Genomic DNA, 14307 nt, shown 5'->3' with positions numbered 1-14307 from the left:
ATTGACTTCAAGACACTGTCACTACCTGAAACTGTTCTTCCTCTCAACTCTTTAATCAGAAACCTCATTGTTCTCACCACCACCCGCTTTGCTCCTGAATTTCATGCCTCCCTGTCTTTAAACGGGTTCTCAGGCCTTATCTCTCCCTTCAGTGTCTTAGGTTGTCAGACTTCTAGCCCCTTCCGGTTCCTCTTCCTTCCCCTCCCCTGGATCCCAAAATGTCAGCCACTCTCTCCCCAGCCCCTTGGATTCCCTCAGCCTGCGGCTTAAGCCTCATCAACGCTGTCAGCCATCCAAGCAGAAAGCAACCCAGTTGGACTTCTCTATGCCAGGACTACCATCCTCTGGTCTCTCTCTGCACTCCTGTGAGAGCCCTACCACACTGGCATTTCAGCGTGGCCCAGAAATTGTTTTATTCCTTCTATTCATAATGTCTACCTCAAACCTTTACCATTCTCCTCAAGTCCCAGACTTTCTCCACCATTCTCTCAGCAGGTAAGCAATATCAAAACCAGAGGTAGCAGGCAGGAACTACTTTCATTCCCCTCCACTTGTAAATGTGTCTCAACCTCTCTTTATCCTTACACCTTTTTTCTCCATTGATCACCTTCTCTGTGCTTCTTGCACCCCTTTGGCTTCTTTCAAGAACTTATTCTTGGGGTACCCGGGTGGATCAGTCAGTTGGGCATCTGCCTTCGGCTCAGGTCATGATCCCTGGGTCCTGGGATCAAGCCCCACACTGGGCTCCTTGCTCAGCGGAGAGTCCGCTTCTCCCTCTCCCTCTGCTGCTCCCCCTGCTTGTGCTCACTCTCTCTGTCAAATAAATATATAAAATCTTAAAGAATAAAAAAGAGATTTAGTTCTTGACTTATTCTGTTGACTTCCCTCATTCATAGCTTTAGGTTCCTCCATACCATTTCCTCCCTTGTAGTCTCTAGACAACATCCTAAAAAGCGTCTCCTCCTAGTTTGCCCCCTCTCTCTGGATTCACCCTTACCTTCCTAATTAATTTCCCTGCCTTCAAACACTATCTTTCTCTACAATTCAATCCCTAATGCAGACAGAGAATTCAAAAATGTGAATTTGATTGTGCCATTTCCATAATTTAAAATTTTCCATGGCTCCTCATAGTCTCCAGGATAAAATCCAAACTTTACGGCATCGATAGACAAGCCCCTCAATCCTGTAACCTCTATCTACCTTTCCAGCCCCATCTCTCCACTCCCCCAGGAGCATGTTACCCTTTTGCTGTAGCAAACACTCCGTGATTGTCATATACTTCCATGTCTCCATGACTGCCTAGAATGCTCTCTGTTGTGGGCTGAACCATGTCTGTCCCAAATTCATATGCTGAAGTCCTAGCCTCCAGTACCTCAGAATTGACTATATTTGGGCTTTTAAAGAGGTAATTAAAGTAAAATGAGATCATGTGGGGTGGTTCCTAACCTAGTATGACTGAATCCATTTAAGAAGAGGAGATTAAGACACAGAAGGATGGCCACCTAAAACCCAAGGAGAGAGGCCTTCAGAAAAAATCAACACTGTTGTCACCTTGATCTTGGACTTACAGCCTCCAGAACTATGAGGAAATAAATTTCTGTTATTTAAGCCACCCCCAGTCTGTGGTACTAGTTATCGCAGCCAGAGCAAACTAATTCGCTCCCCATGTATTCCTCCAGAGTCTCCTTCTAAATACCTACTGTGTAGGCCATCTACTGCCTCCTTTAAACTGGGTGAATCTCATCTCCTCTCTAAGACCCTGTTCCTTTTAAGAGACAGCCCCTCCTACCTTGAGCTCCACTCCTCCAGGGGGCCATGCGCTAGGCTCCAGTACATTCTCACCCCCAGTAGTCATCCGTGTTCTGTAGGCCTCCATTGCTTTTTTAACCTACACACAGCTAAAGCAACATCTATATTACAGTAGATCAGACGCTCTCTGGACACCACATACTAGGAGCAGTATTTCTTTTCCTGACAGAGATATCATAGTTTTAGAAACCATCACAATTTCACATCCATATGAAATTTTCTTAGTATCTGCTAATAGACCAACAACCTGATTTGATCTGAAAATATATTGTGTCGTACAAATGTTCATTCAAGAAGTTTCTGCTTATTTTAAAGATTCTTACTATGTACAATTAATAACATGCTAATAATTCTTCACATCAAGTTTTTCAGATCTTACTTGTAGGTATTTATGACTCCTAAGTGTGTTCTTAGGTGCCGTGGTCAAGGACACGGGGAATTTTACATAAGGAAACAGGTAGTTGTAGAGTGTTGCTTTTTAAAGACATCCCAAAATAAAGAGTAGTCCTTTAAGATGTGAAATAGGTTGCAACCTTTGCCAGACCAGCTGGAGTTCTTACAAGACTGCAAAAGACACCGTCCTTTAAAGATAGCACTTTCTGTTGTAACGATGGAGACAGAATCTGGCGGCATGCTATCCGAGGTCAGAGGAGTAGAGAGAAAGGAGCACTGACATGTGTCTGTAGCCTCACTCATTAGAGCCGGAAAGAGCATCTTAGGCGGGCAGACAACAAAAGAGCCTATAGGAAGATCACCTCTCGCATGATGAAGGCACTGGGAAAACCGTGTGCTTGCCATGCAGTTTGAGGTTAGAGTCCTCTCACTAAGGCTTCGCTTCAAGCACATTTCCCGGTGATTGTATGGCCATCCAGCTTTCTTACGACTCAATTCTAACATTGTAAAGGAAATGAGGATTTGGTACACACTTCAGTGGTGGAATTTAAGGGCAGAAATTGTATTTTGTCGGTAGAAAACAACACCTCTAAAAATCTATTCTGTAAAAACAAAAGACAGCTCAGGGAATTATGGAGGAAGCGTTGCCGCAGAGAATAATGCACAGGGGACTCCACAGTCTCATTTTCAGTGCTGCAAAATGCTCTGGAGCAATAAAAAAGACTGTCCCATTTCTTGGCGGTTATCTCCCTCACTTCTTGCTTAAGTCACTGTCCTCAACTTCCAGCAAAAAAAAAAAAAAAAAATCACTAATCTGCTCCAGTTTGCACTAGCTCTGTTTCCTTGTTTTTTCCAGCTTTGCCTGATCCATATCTTCCACGCTCTATAAAATGCAATATCACACAACCGTAGAGCAGGACAGCGACTTGAGAATGGGAGAAGTCATGGACCAAGAAGTGAGACGGCCTCCCTTCATCGCTGCAGGGTTTCCTTACAGCAACAGAGATGAGATTCTAGGCCAGTGTTCTTTCTTCCTTGGAGGCTCTCCTGGGTCCGGTTTTTCTCTCTCCCACCCTCTCTAGCTCTCACTCACCATCAAGACACCCTATCTCAGGTGCTGTGAATTCCCACTTTAACCCCTATTTGCCAGAGGCAGAGTAACTAATTTTTACACGTGAGGGAAGGGGGGCTATCTGGGGCAAAGGAACCAAACTGTGGTCCGATGCACTAACCCTTCCTATGATCTATGTTCTGCACATTTTTCTGTCCTGTTGGTCATTCTGTGTCTGTGGAAAAGACCCTGGCCTCTGAACCTGGGCTTAACATTCAAGTCTGCCATACTCCTCTCTTGCATCGTCCTAATCACCCCCATCGCTGCCCTGCAGGAGGTTCCTGGTGGGTGGGAACAGCAGGTTCACATCTGCCCTGCTCTTTTGTTACGGTGACATTCAAACAAGGTGATATATGTGAAAGCTCTCTGTGAACTCTAAATCAGGATGCAAATATTAGTAGTCCTTTTATTACTACTGTTCTAACATCTCAGATACACTAGAAAATGAGCCCTGCAGGTCACTCATTTCTTCACTCATTCATTTATTCATTCAACAAATTGTTGACCTTGGAGATAGAGAGGTAGATAAATATATATAATATAACTACCGCTTCTTCACTTCTACTTTATACAAAAGAGTTTTTAAATACTTTACATGATTTATCTCATCTCATCTCATTCTCACAAAACACGTGAGGTAGGTATCATCCCTATTGGCATATGAGGAACCTGTGGCTCCCATATAGCCCCAAATCTCATAGCTTTTAGTGACAGAACCAGTTCTCAGCCCAGGACTTCAAAAATATTCATTTTTACTGTGGTTAAAATGTACAGAACATAAAATTTGCCATTTTAACCATTTTGAAGAGTACTATTCAGTAGCAAGAAGCACATACACACTGTTTTGCAACCATCAGCACCATCCATCTTTAGGACTTTTTCATCATCCCCAAATTGAAACTCTGTGCCCTCTTAGCACTAACTCCCCGTTCCCTCTCCTCCCAGCCCCTGGTAACCACTATTCTACTTTCTGTCTCTATGAATTTGACTATTCCCGGTACCTCGTGTAAGTGGAATCACATATTTGTCATTTTGTGTCTGGCATGTTGTCACAATTAATCCATGTTGTAGCATGTATCAGAATTCCATTCTTTTTTAAAACTAAATAATATGTCTTCATATGTATTTCACATTTTGTTTATCCTTTCATCGCTCGATGGACATTTAGCCCAGGTCTTTTGAATGGCAAACCTCTTAACCACTAAAACAAGCTCAGTTGTTATTCTAATAGCTATTACGCTGTCAGAATGTACAAAAAGCTAAACTGTTGGGCGCCTGGGTGGCTCAGTTGGTTAAGCGACTGCTTTCGGCTCAGGTCATTATCCTGGAGTCTCAGGATCGAGTCCCGCATCGGGCTCCCTGCTCAGCAGGGAGTCTGCTTCTCCCTCTGACCCTTCCCCCTCTCATGTGCTCTCTCTCTGATTCTCTCTCTCTCAAATAAATAAATAAATAAAAATTTAAAAAATCCTCAACTTCCTTTAAAAAAAAAGGTCCGATGCACTAACTGTTACCCTTAGAATTTTACTCTGGGGGATTCTAGGAATCACTTAATTTCCCTTGCATGGTGAACCACTAAATGTAATAGGATTTTCTGCCTTATATAATAGTATCAACTCATATTATCAAGGATGACAGAAAAAAATCTGAATGAATCGTATCATTCTAAAATTAGAATTTATTTTAGAGAACTACTTTTGTCACTTCAAAGTTACAAATCTATTCTTTTAACTTTTAGCAAAAATGACAATTAGTTCTGATTACCGATTCTAACCCAAAACAGTAAGAACTTTTTTTTTAATATATCTTTTTTTTTTTAAGTAGACTCCACACCCAGTGTGGGGCTTGAACCCACAACCCTGAGATCAAGAGTCACATGTTCTACCGACTGAGCCAGCCAGACGCCCCGATAAGAAATTTTTTAAGTTCAAAAGAAGATAACCCAATAGTAGCATCTGGACTTAACCTGATACAAACTTACGAAGGTAGAGGGTTGCTCTCTTGTTTTGTTTATCTTTCCAAAGAAGATCCTAACCCAGATGCCATTCTAATTACAATTTGGAAGACTTCTGACAACATCGTCTGAAAAACTACACATTGAATTTTCAAAAATAATGTCTTAATGTTTTTTAAACAGCATTATATTGAGGTATAAATGACATACAATAAATAATATATATTTAAAGTATACAATTTGACAAGTTTTGACATACGTATATATCCATTCATTGTTTTACATGTTTGGATATCCAGATATTCCAGCACCATTTGTTAGAACAATTATCTTTTTTCCACTGAACTGCCTATATATATCTTTGTCAAAAACTCATGTTGCCTATTTCTAGACTCTGTATTCTCTTTAATTGATCTGTTTGTCTTTGTGCCATTACATTTCACTATCTTGGTTACTGAAGCTTTACAAAGTCTTGATCAGATAGTCCTCCAGCTTTGTTCTTCCTTTTCACTTTTTTTTGGCTATGCTAGGTCCTCTGCATTTCCATATCAATTTTAGAATCAGTTTGTCAGTTTCTATAAAATGGCCTGCCGAGTTTTTTATTAGGGTTACATTGAATGGATGGATCAGTTTGGAGAGAATTTACATCTTAACAATATTTAGTCTTCAACCCTATGAACAAAGTATAGTTTTCCTTTTATTTAGGTCTTTAACTTCTCTCAGCAATGTTATATAGTTTTTAGTGTACAGGTCTTGCATGTCTTTAGTCAGAAAAGTATTTTATATTTTTGATGGTATTATAATTTTTTTCTTAAGAAATTGGGTCTTTAAATTGCATTAATTCAGCTTTATGTAATATTTTGGTATACTAGAATATGGCTGGTTGTTTTGATTATAGAGATGTTTCAGTGTCAGGGCACCTGGGGGGCTCAGTCGGTTAAGCATCTGCCTTTGGCTCAGGTCATGATCTCCGGGTCCTGGGATAAAGTCCCTCATCAGGCCCCCTTGCTCAGCAGGGAGCCTGCTTTTCCCTCTGCCTGCCGCTCCCCCTGCTTGTGCTCTCTTGCTCACTCTCCTTCTCAAATAAATAAATAAAATCTTAAAAAATTAATTAATTAAAAAAAGAAATGTTTCAATGTTAAGAATCTGTAGAAGTTACCACACTTCCAGTTCAATTTTTATTGACGAGGACTAGAATAAGTAGTCTTGGTGGACACATTTCATCCAAATAGCTAAGCATTTCAGTCCTTATTTATGGTTATTTCTTCCCAACTACAAAGAAAACGTGCTTCTCTCTAACTTTCTAGTTAGGAAACTCATGAAAAATATATATATTCCAGTTGGAACTTTGGAGCCAACTTCTATTTTTCTGGTGGATGAAAACATTCCCAGCTTTCGACCATATTCCTAGAAGGTGCTTAACAAGTATTTGTTTTGAAGAAGTGAATAGTTAGCATATGGAACACAGGAGCTCTCTCAGAAGATGCTTTCTGCAGTTGAAGGAGGGAGGATTTTCATTTAAGCTCTGCCTGGGGTTTTATAATTTCACTCAATTTATTTGAACTTACTACTTTGTATTTATTTCAAAGAACTGTTAAAATGAGACACACTTGAGGATGCTTAAATGTGGATGGGAAGGAGCCAGTAGAGATGGATTGGTTAAAGTTAAGGACAGGAAAAAGCAATAATAGTTTAAGTGAGTTCTCTGAGAAATCAAAAGTAAGTAAAGTCTAGGGCACAGATGGAGGGATTGGCCTTACACAAGGGGAGCAGGGAGCCTCTTCCTCTGAAGTTGGAGGAATAGAGGTTATACACATAGCATAGGCTTTAGACGTGTTGCTAGGACATTGAGGGAATTCTGGTCTAATGGTGTCTGCTTTCTCTAGGAGTGAGAGGTAGAGGAGTAACGAAGGAATATAGGAAAGTTTAGTAGGGGGAGCCCAGTAAAGAAAGATAGAAGCATATGCTAGACCTCTTATTAATGATAAGTATATCTTCAGGCTACAAAATTATTCTGTTTTCTCCCCATTCTCCCCAACAAATTTATTAGTAATTTAAAATTTTAATATTACTTTCTATCATAATCTTTAGCATTTTAAAACACAAAAATGAGAAATAGTTTCGTTATCCAGATTCTTTCTAACCAATGATAAGTGGTTGATAACCACTGTTGCCGGCCATAAAATTACTCTTATTTCATCTAAGATGCATATTTTTTCACATTTCAATATCTCAGAAATCAAAATATACCTTACAACTGATGTCATCTTCCAACTATAATTGGAAGTACTTTTTCTTTTTAAAAAATACATGTAATAGGGGCATGTGGGAGACTCAGTCAGTTAAGCATCTGCCTTTGGCTCAGGTCATGATCCCAGGGTTCTGGGCTCCCTGAGTGGGGTTGCTGCTCAGCAGGGAGTCTGCTTCTCCCTCTCCCTCTGCTGCTCCCCCTGCTTGTGCGTGCTTGCTCTCTCTCTCCCTCTCTCTCCCTCTGTCAAATAAATAAATAAAATCTTTTTTAAAAAATGCAATAAAGGCACTCCTTATGACTGGTGGTATCACAGTTTCCATGAAACAGCCCTTCTTTTTCTCCACTCCCCTAGTCCTTTCCTTCTTTCTTTCTTTCTTTTTAAGATTTTATTTATTTATTTGACAGAGAGAGACACAGCAAGAGCAGGAACACAAGCAGGGGGAGAGGGAGAAGCAGGCTTCCCGCCGAGCAGAGAGCCCAGTGCAGGGCTTGATCCCAGGACCCTGGGACCATGACCTGAGCCGAAGGCAGATGCTTAACGACTGAGCCACCCAGGTGCCCCTTCCCCTACTCCTTTCTAAAACTAACAGGAAAAAAGAAAAAAAGATTTGATGCTTTCACTCTCTTTGAGGGACGAATGTTACCTGACCCAAAAGTATTTACATTTTATTTTTATTTTTTTATGTACTTACATTTTAAAAGAGATGGTTGAGATAAGAGAATGAATTTAACCTATCCCTTGAAAGTAAAGATTTCTATCTGGGGAAAGGCCTTTGGGGACCCTCAGATGTACCATGTTAGCAACTATCTCCTCTGAAATGTCCCTGTCTTCACCTCCTAAAAATTGTGACCAAATGAGCCCTAGATTTTTACCTATAGATTCACCTTAAATGCAACTCTAAAATTCCCTGGGGAGTATAGATATTCTACCCACTATGTTCACCAAAGCAAAGAAGACATTGTTTAAATGATCTGGTTTGAGATGAATGGATAAAGAAGATGTGGTATATATACACAATGGAATATTATGCAGCCATCAAAAGGAATGAGATCTTGCCATTTGCAACGACGTGGTTGGAACTGGAGGGTGTTATGCTGAGTGAAATAAGTCAATCAGAGAAAGACATGTATCATATGACCTCACTGATATGAGGAATTCTTAATCTCAGGAAACAAACTGAGGGTTGCTGGAGTGGTGGGAGGGATGGGGTGGCTGGGTGATAGACATTGGGGAGGGTGTGTGCTATGGTGAGCACTGTGAATTGTGCAAGACTGTTGAATCACAGATCTGTACTTCTGAAACAAATAATGCAACATATGTTAAGAAAAAAGAAAAAGAAGATAGCAGGAGGGGAAGAATGAAGAGGAGTAAGTCAGAGGGGGAGATGAACCATGAGAGACGATGGACTCTGAAAAACAAACTGAGGGTTCTAGAGGGGAGGAGGGTAGGGGGATGGGTTAGCCTGGTGATGGGTATTAAAGAGGGCACATTCTGCATGGAGCACTGGGTGTTAGGCACAAACAATGAATCATGGAACACTATATCAAAAACTAATGATGTAATATATGATGATTAACATAACAATAAAAAATTTAAAAAAAATAAATAAATGATCTGGTTTGGGGAGGTGTTAGTCTCTCAAAATATCTTTTCATCAGGATACGCTATCTCCTCTTTCCAGAAACTCCAATACAGTTTTTGGGTTTTCTGAAGGAAATGGGTAAAAGTTTGAAGCAATATTTCTCAAATAGTATGCTCTAGCCAACTGCATCAGAATTACATGGGAAGCTAGTTAAAATACAGATTCATAGGCCCCATTGATAAGCCATCGAAGACAGCATTTTTAACAGGCTGATTCATATGTGCATTGAAATTAGAGATCTTAGACCTCTTTAGAGAAGCTCATTCTCTCCTAAGAAGTTTTGCACAGAGCCCGGCACATACCATAAATGAACGCCAGGGGCTTGTATTGGCTACTGCTACACAGTAAATCACCCCCAAACTTAGTAGCTTAACAGCAAACATTTATTATCTCACAGTTTCTGTGGGTGAGGAATTAAGTTAGCCGAGGGATTAGCCGAGGGATTCTGGCTCAGAAACTCTCATGAGGTTGCATTCCAGACATTAGACATGGCTACAGCCCTCTGAAGCCTGACTGGGAGAAGAGGATGGTTCATTCACCTGGTTCTTGACAAAAGGCCTCCATTACTCCTGTTGGCTGTGTGGAGGCTCAGTTCCTCCATCGATAGGCCTCTCCGTAGGACTGCTTGAGTGCCTCCTGAGATTACCTCATGAGATTGCCAGTACTTTCCCCTGAGTGGGTTATTCAAGAGACAGCAAGAAGGACACCTCAATGCCTTTTATGACCTCAACTCCAACATCATGCCCCATCATTTCCATCATATTTGATTTGTCACTAATTCCATCCCCCTATCAGGGAGAAAGGAATTAAGTGCCAGCTCTTGAAGGAAAGAGTACCAAGGAATCTCTGGATATATTATTAAATTACTACAGTGCTAATATTATTGCCTTATGGTAGTGCAGAAAGCACTTGCAATAGGGTCTTGTTTGAGTTCCCCAGAAATGCCCATAACTTCCTATCCATCTTTTGGGGGGAGACTGGTGAAGAACCCAACCCTACGGAGGCTGTTTTGTGCCACATATGACTTGCTTTTCTAATTGTGGATGAGAAGTGAACCTCCCGATACTCTTCCTTCCTCGGCAAACAGGCTTTGGCTCAGCTAGTGGTTAAAACAGCTCAACAACCTGCAATCATAAATGTTGTAGAGCTAAAGGAAGAGAGAAAAAGCTTGAAGTGGGTGTTATTTTCTCCCTCTGTGGTACCACATAGCAATGGAAATGCCAAGTGGACTGCCACAATGACATTGCTACACAGCCCCTGGACCTGTCCATCTGGAAGTCAGCACTCCATAAAACCAACGGGGATGTGGTAATTTGCCCTTTAATAACAAATCCTTCATTTTATAAAAATTTGGGATCTCAAATTCCTCTAAGTAGCCTACACTATTAACACACTAAAAATGTTCATTTTAAAATCTGATTTACAGGGATGCACAAGAGACACCTTTGCAGAATTCTAGGAGCCTGTCAAAATTACACAGCTTCCCAAAGCATCTAGTTTACAACCAGTAAGTAATTTAAGCAGTGGAAGCATTGGGCTGATCCTAGAGCTGCATTAGCTGACAATCTGAAGGGAAATTGCAATACAAGATGGAATCAAATTTTGATCTTTCTTCGAATGCCTACTGTCTGTTTTATCAAAGACATTCGATATTGACATAGTGCAGGCTATTGAGTCTCAATAAAATCTATTCTTCACTTTCTTTTACCTCATCTGCAGACTGTTGACATTTTCTTTTATTTCAACACTGATGTTTTTCTTTTACATTGGAGATTTTAGCACTGATGTTGTAATTGCTTATCACACAGCTGGCCCTGTTATGATGTTCTTGTGAATGTCCTTTCATTTTCCTGATGGTCCTGTGATCCAATCTACAATCCATTTAAAAACAAAACATTCATGTGCCATTTTATGCTGTGGCTCTTTTGGAGTTCCATTTCAGTTTCATTAGTATTGATGCTGTCTGTCTCCTTGCTTATTTCAGAAGATTCTTTGAAATTAATCTTCAGAATTCACTGTGATTTGTTGCTGTTTTGTGCGTCAGCCCCAGTACAGCTTGTCTCTCGTTAATTTTGTTTTTCTTTATTTGTACCAGTCTGCTATGACTGTTCTCCTACTTGTACTACTGGTGTGTGTCAGGTCCTTTATGGAATCCCGGTTTCACCTCTGCCTTTCACTGTGATTTTCCATCATTAGGGACCTCTTGAATAAAAATGTAGCCCTTTTTTTCTGACAGAGTCCATGTTCCTTTACTTTTCTTTCTGTGTGATTTTCCATCATTATGGTTCTTAAATTTCTTGAATAATGACATATACTATGAACAAATGGACAGAACAGTAATGGCTTCATCAGTGTTTTTTCTAAAATGTACCTGCAGCTTTTAGAGCACACAGTGCCAGAACAGGATCTGTACTATGTGTGTAAAAGAATTTTTAAAATAGATTTTGCGGTCTGTTGGTGGCAATGCTCTGGTGCATTAATAATTCATATTCTTGCTTACAACATCTGCTTGTTAGAATGCCCATTCTACAGCAGCCCGGTTGGAGAATAACCTCAGGTCTGGATGTCTTTGAGGAACATAGGTGCATTGCTATATGTGCTTTTTTTTTTTTCCTATAACATTTTCAAAGGCAGCCAGTATTTCCTTGACCAGGAATGCTAAATTGCAAATTGCACTAATTTCAAAAATGAGGTAGATGAAGCCAAATTTACTCATTTGGGATTTTTGTCATTTCATTGATTACTTCTGAATAAAATAGCTCCATACTCCTAGTTACAAACAGGCAAAGGAGCATTATAGGTGATAGAAGAACAGGATTCAAATTTAACAGCTACAATTGACTAAAGCCAAGTCAAGAAAATGCCATGAAATAAGAGGGTATAGCTGAAAATACTGGCTGTCCAATCATTGCTTTAAATATATGGAGAGCAAGTAATGCTAAAATAAAATACACAGTTCACTATTTGTTAAAAACTATGTTTGCTTCATGTTCAGAATACCAATTACCAACTAGGGAACTCAAAGTCAGTTCAAGCAGTTTGCTCTTTGAAAATGCCCTGTAAGAAACTAACAAAACCTGGAGACAGTTGGTACTTCAGAGATTTATACAAATCTATGATGGTCAAATTATTTCAAAGTTAAACAAAAGAGATTTTGTTGTTTCTTAGATGAAAACCAGTGTAACTTGGACAAGAACCTAGAAATCAGAAATTGAGTAGTCATTTTATTGTTAATACTGTATTTCATTAGAATTATATCAGTTATTTTATCAACACTCTTCATATTTTTTAATAGAAGCAACACTGCCTAGAAACCATCTTCTAGGCAGTGTTGCTTCTATTAAAAAATAGAGAGGTGCAGGGGTGGCTCAGGCAGTTAAGCCTGGGGCTCTTGATTTCAGCTTAGGTCATGAGATCCAGCCCCACATTGGGCTCTACACTGAGCGTGGAGAGTGCATAAGATTCTCTCTCTCCCTCTGTTCTGCTTGCTTTCTCTCCCCCCCAAAAAAGAAAAGAAAATGGAATAGATATCCATATGCAGAGAAATGAAATTGGACCCCTATGGAACACGATATTCAAATGTTAATTAAAAATGGATCAAAGACTGGGTGCCTGGATGGCTCAGTTGGTTAAGCTCTGCCTTCGGCTCAGGTCATGATTCCGGGGTTCTGGGATTGAGCCCATCATCCAGTTCCCTGCTCAGATGGGAGACTGCTTCTCCCTCTCCCTCTGCTTCTCCCTCTCCCTCCCTCTTTCCCCCACCCCCCCCCACCATCCCCGCTTGTGCTTGCGCCCGCACTCTCTCTCTCAAATAAATAAATGAAATCTTAAAAAACAATGGATCAAAGACCTAAATGCAAGAACTAGAACTGTAAAACTTTTTTTTTTTTTTGGACTGTAAAATTCTTAAAAGAAAACATAGGGTTAAATCTTCATGACCTTGGATTAGGCAATGGTTTCTTAGATAGGACAAAAGCAACCAAAGTAAAAATTGTATAAATTAGATCTCATCAAAATTAAAAACTGGGCAGTGCACCTGGCAGTGCTAAGGATCTGTGTCTTGCTTTAAGACTGTTTAGATGTGGGGCTCCTGGGTTGCCTCAGTTGGTTAAGCCTCTGCCTTCGGCTTGGGTCATGATGTGGGAGGTCGAGGGACCGAGCCCAGCGTCAGGCTCCCTGGTCAGTGGGGAGTCCGCTTGTCCCTCTGCCTCTCCTCCCGCTTGTGCTCTCTCTCCCGCTCACCCTCTCTCAAATAAATAAATAAGATCTTTAAAAAAAAAAAAAGTGGGTGTAACAGACCCAGGAGACGCCCCTTCTTCCAGCCTGTGACCACCTGCAACCTCTTTTCCCTTCAGAATCCTACTCTAGCTAACCTCTGCCTTCAGGGCCAGCCAACGCCGTTGGGGGGCTTACCTCCTTACTGCCGACCAACCGCGAGCTCCCAGATTTATTCCACTGAGGTGGAGGCAGCCGTCAACCCCCTGATCGGCAGGCATCTGCGGGCCTCTTACAGCTACCTCTCTCCGGGCTTCCATTTTGACCCCACGAGGATGTGGCTCTGGAGCGCAGCGGACATTGCTTCCCGGGTTGGTGAGCAGAGCAAAGGCTCCAGCCCCTCGGGGACACGGGAACCGCTCGCAGCCACGCCCTCTTCCAGGACACGCAGAAGCAGCGCCAGAAGAGCAGGGTCGAACCCGGGAGTCCAGGCTGCCGCCAGGGTCCCCGAGAAGAACCTGGCCCCGGCGCTCTTGGGCTGCATGCCTGGGTTCTGCCAGCGCAGACCCCCGGCTCCGTGACTTCCCGGAGAGCCGCTTCCTGAATGAGGAGGTGAAACTCCTCAAGAAGATGGCCAACCGCCTGACTCACCTGCCCAGGCTGGGCTGGGCCAGTATCTCTTCGAAAGGCTCCCCCTCAAGCGCCACTAGGAGCTTCCAGAGCCCGGCGGCCTTTGGGGGGGGGGGGGCTCCGGGGGGCCCCCCCCCCCCCCCCCCCCCCCCCCCGCTGCCAAGGCTTGTACCTGAGTCTCTTCCTGAAGCCACTAGACAACTTTGTAACTACCTGGAGCCCTCTCCTAAGCCCTAGACCAAATGGAAACAATAAAGCTTTTGGCAGGAAAAAAAAATTAAAAACTGGTGTGCTTCAAAGGATA

At 41.6% G+C, this 14307-nt stretch overlaps 1 pseudogene; it reads left to right on the top strand.

Annotated features, from left to right (window-relative positions):
* Nucleotides 1–2419: 2419 nt before the first annotated feature.
* On the top strand, nt 2420–14083 carry LOC112807875 (ferritin light chain pseudogene; annotated as a pseudogene).
* The last annotated feature ends 224 nt before the right edge of the window (nt 14084–14307 follow it).

This window comes from Callorhinus ursinus, unplaced genomic scaffold (assembly GCF_003265705.2).
Source record: "Callorhinus ursinus isolate GAN/ISIS: 27379988/994484 unplaced genomic scaffold, GSC_fseal_2.0 scaffold2, whole genome shotgun sequence".
Classification (NCBI taxonomy): Eukaryota; Metazoa; Chordata; class Mammalia; order Carnivora; family Otariidae; genus Callorhinus; species Callorhinus ursinus.
The sequence above is the reverse complement of the archived record's forward strand: the minus strand, read 5'-3'. Positions and strand labels throughout refer to the sequence as shown.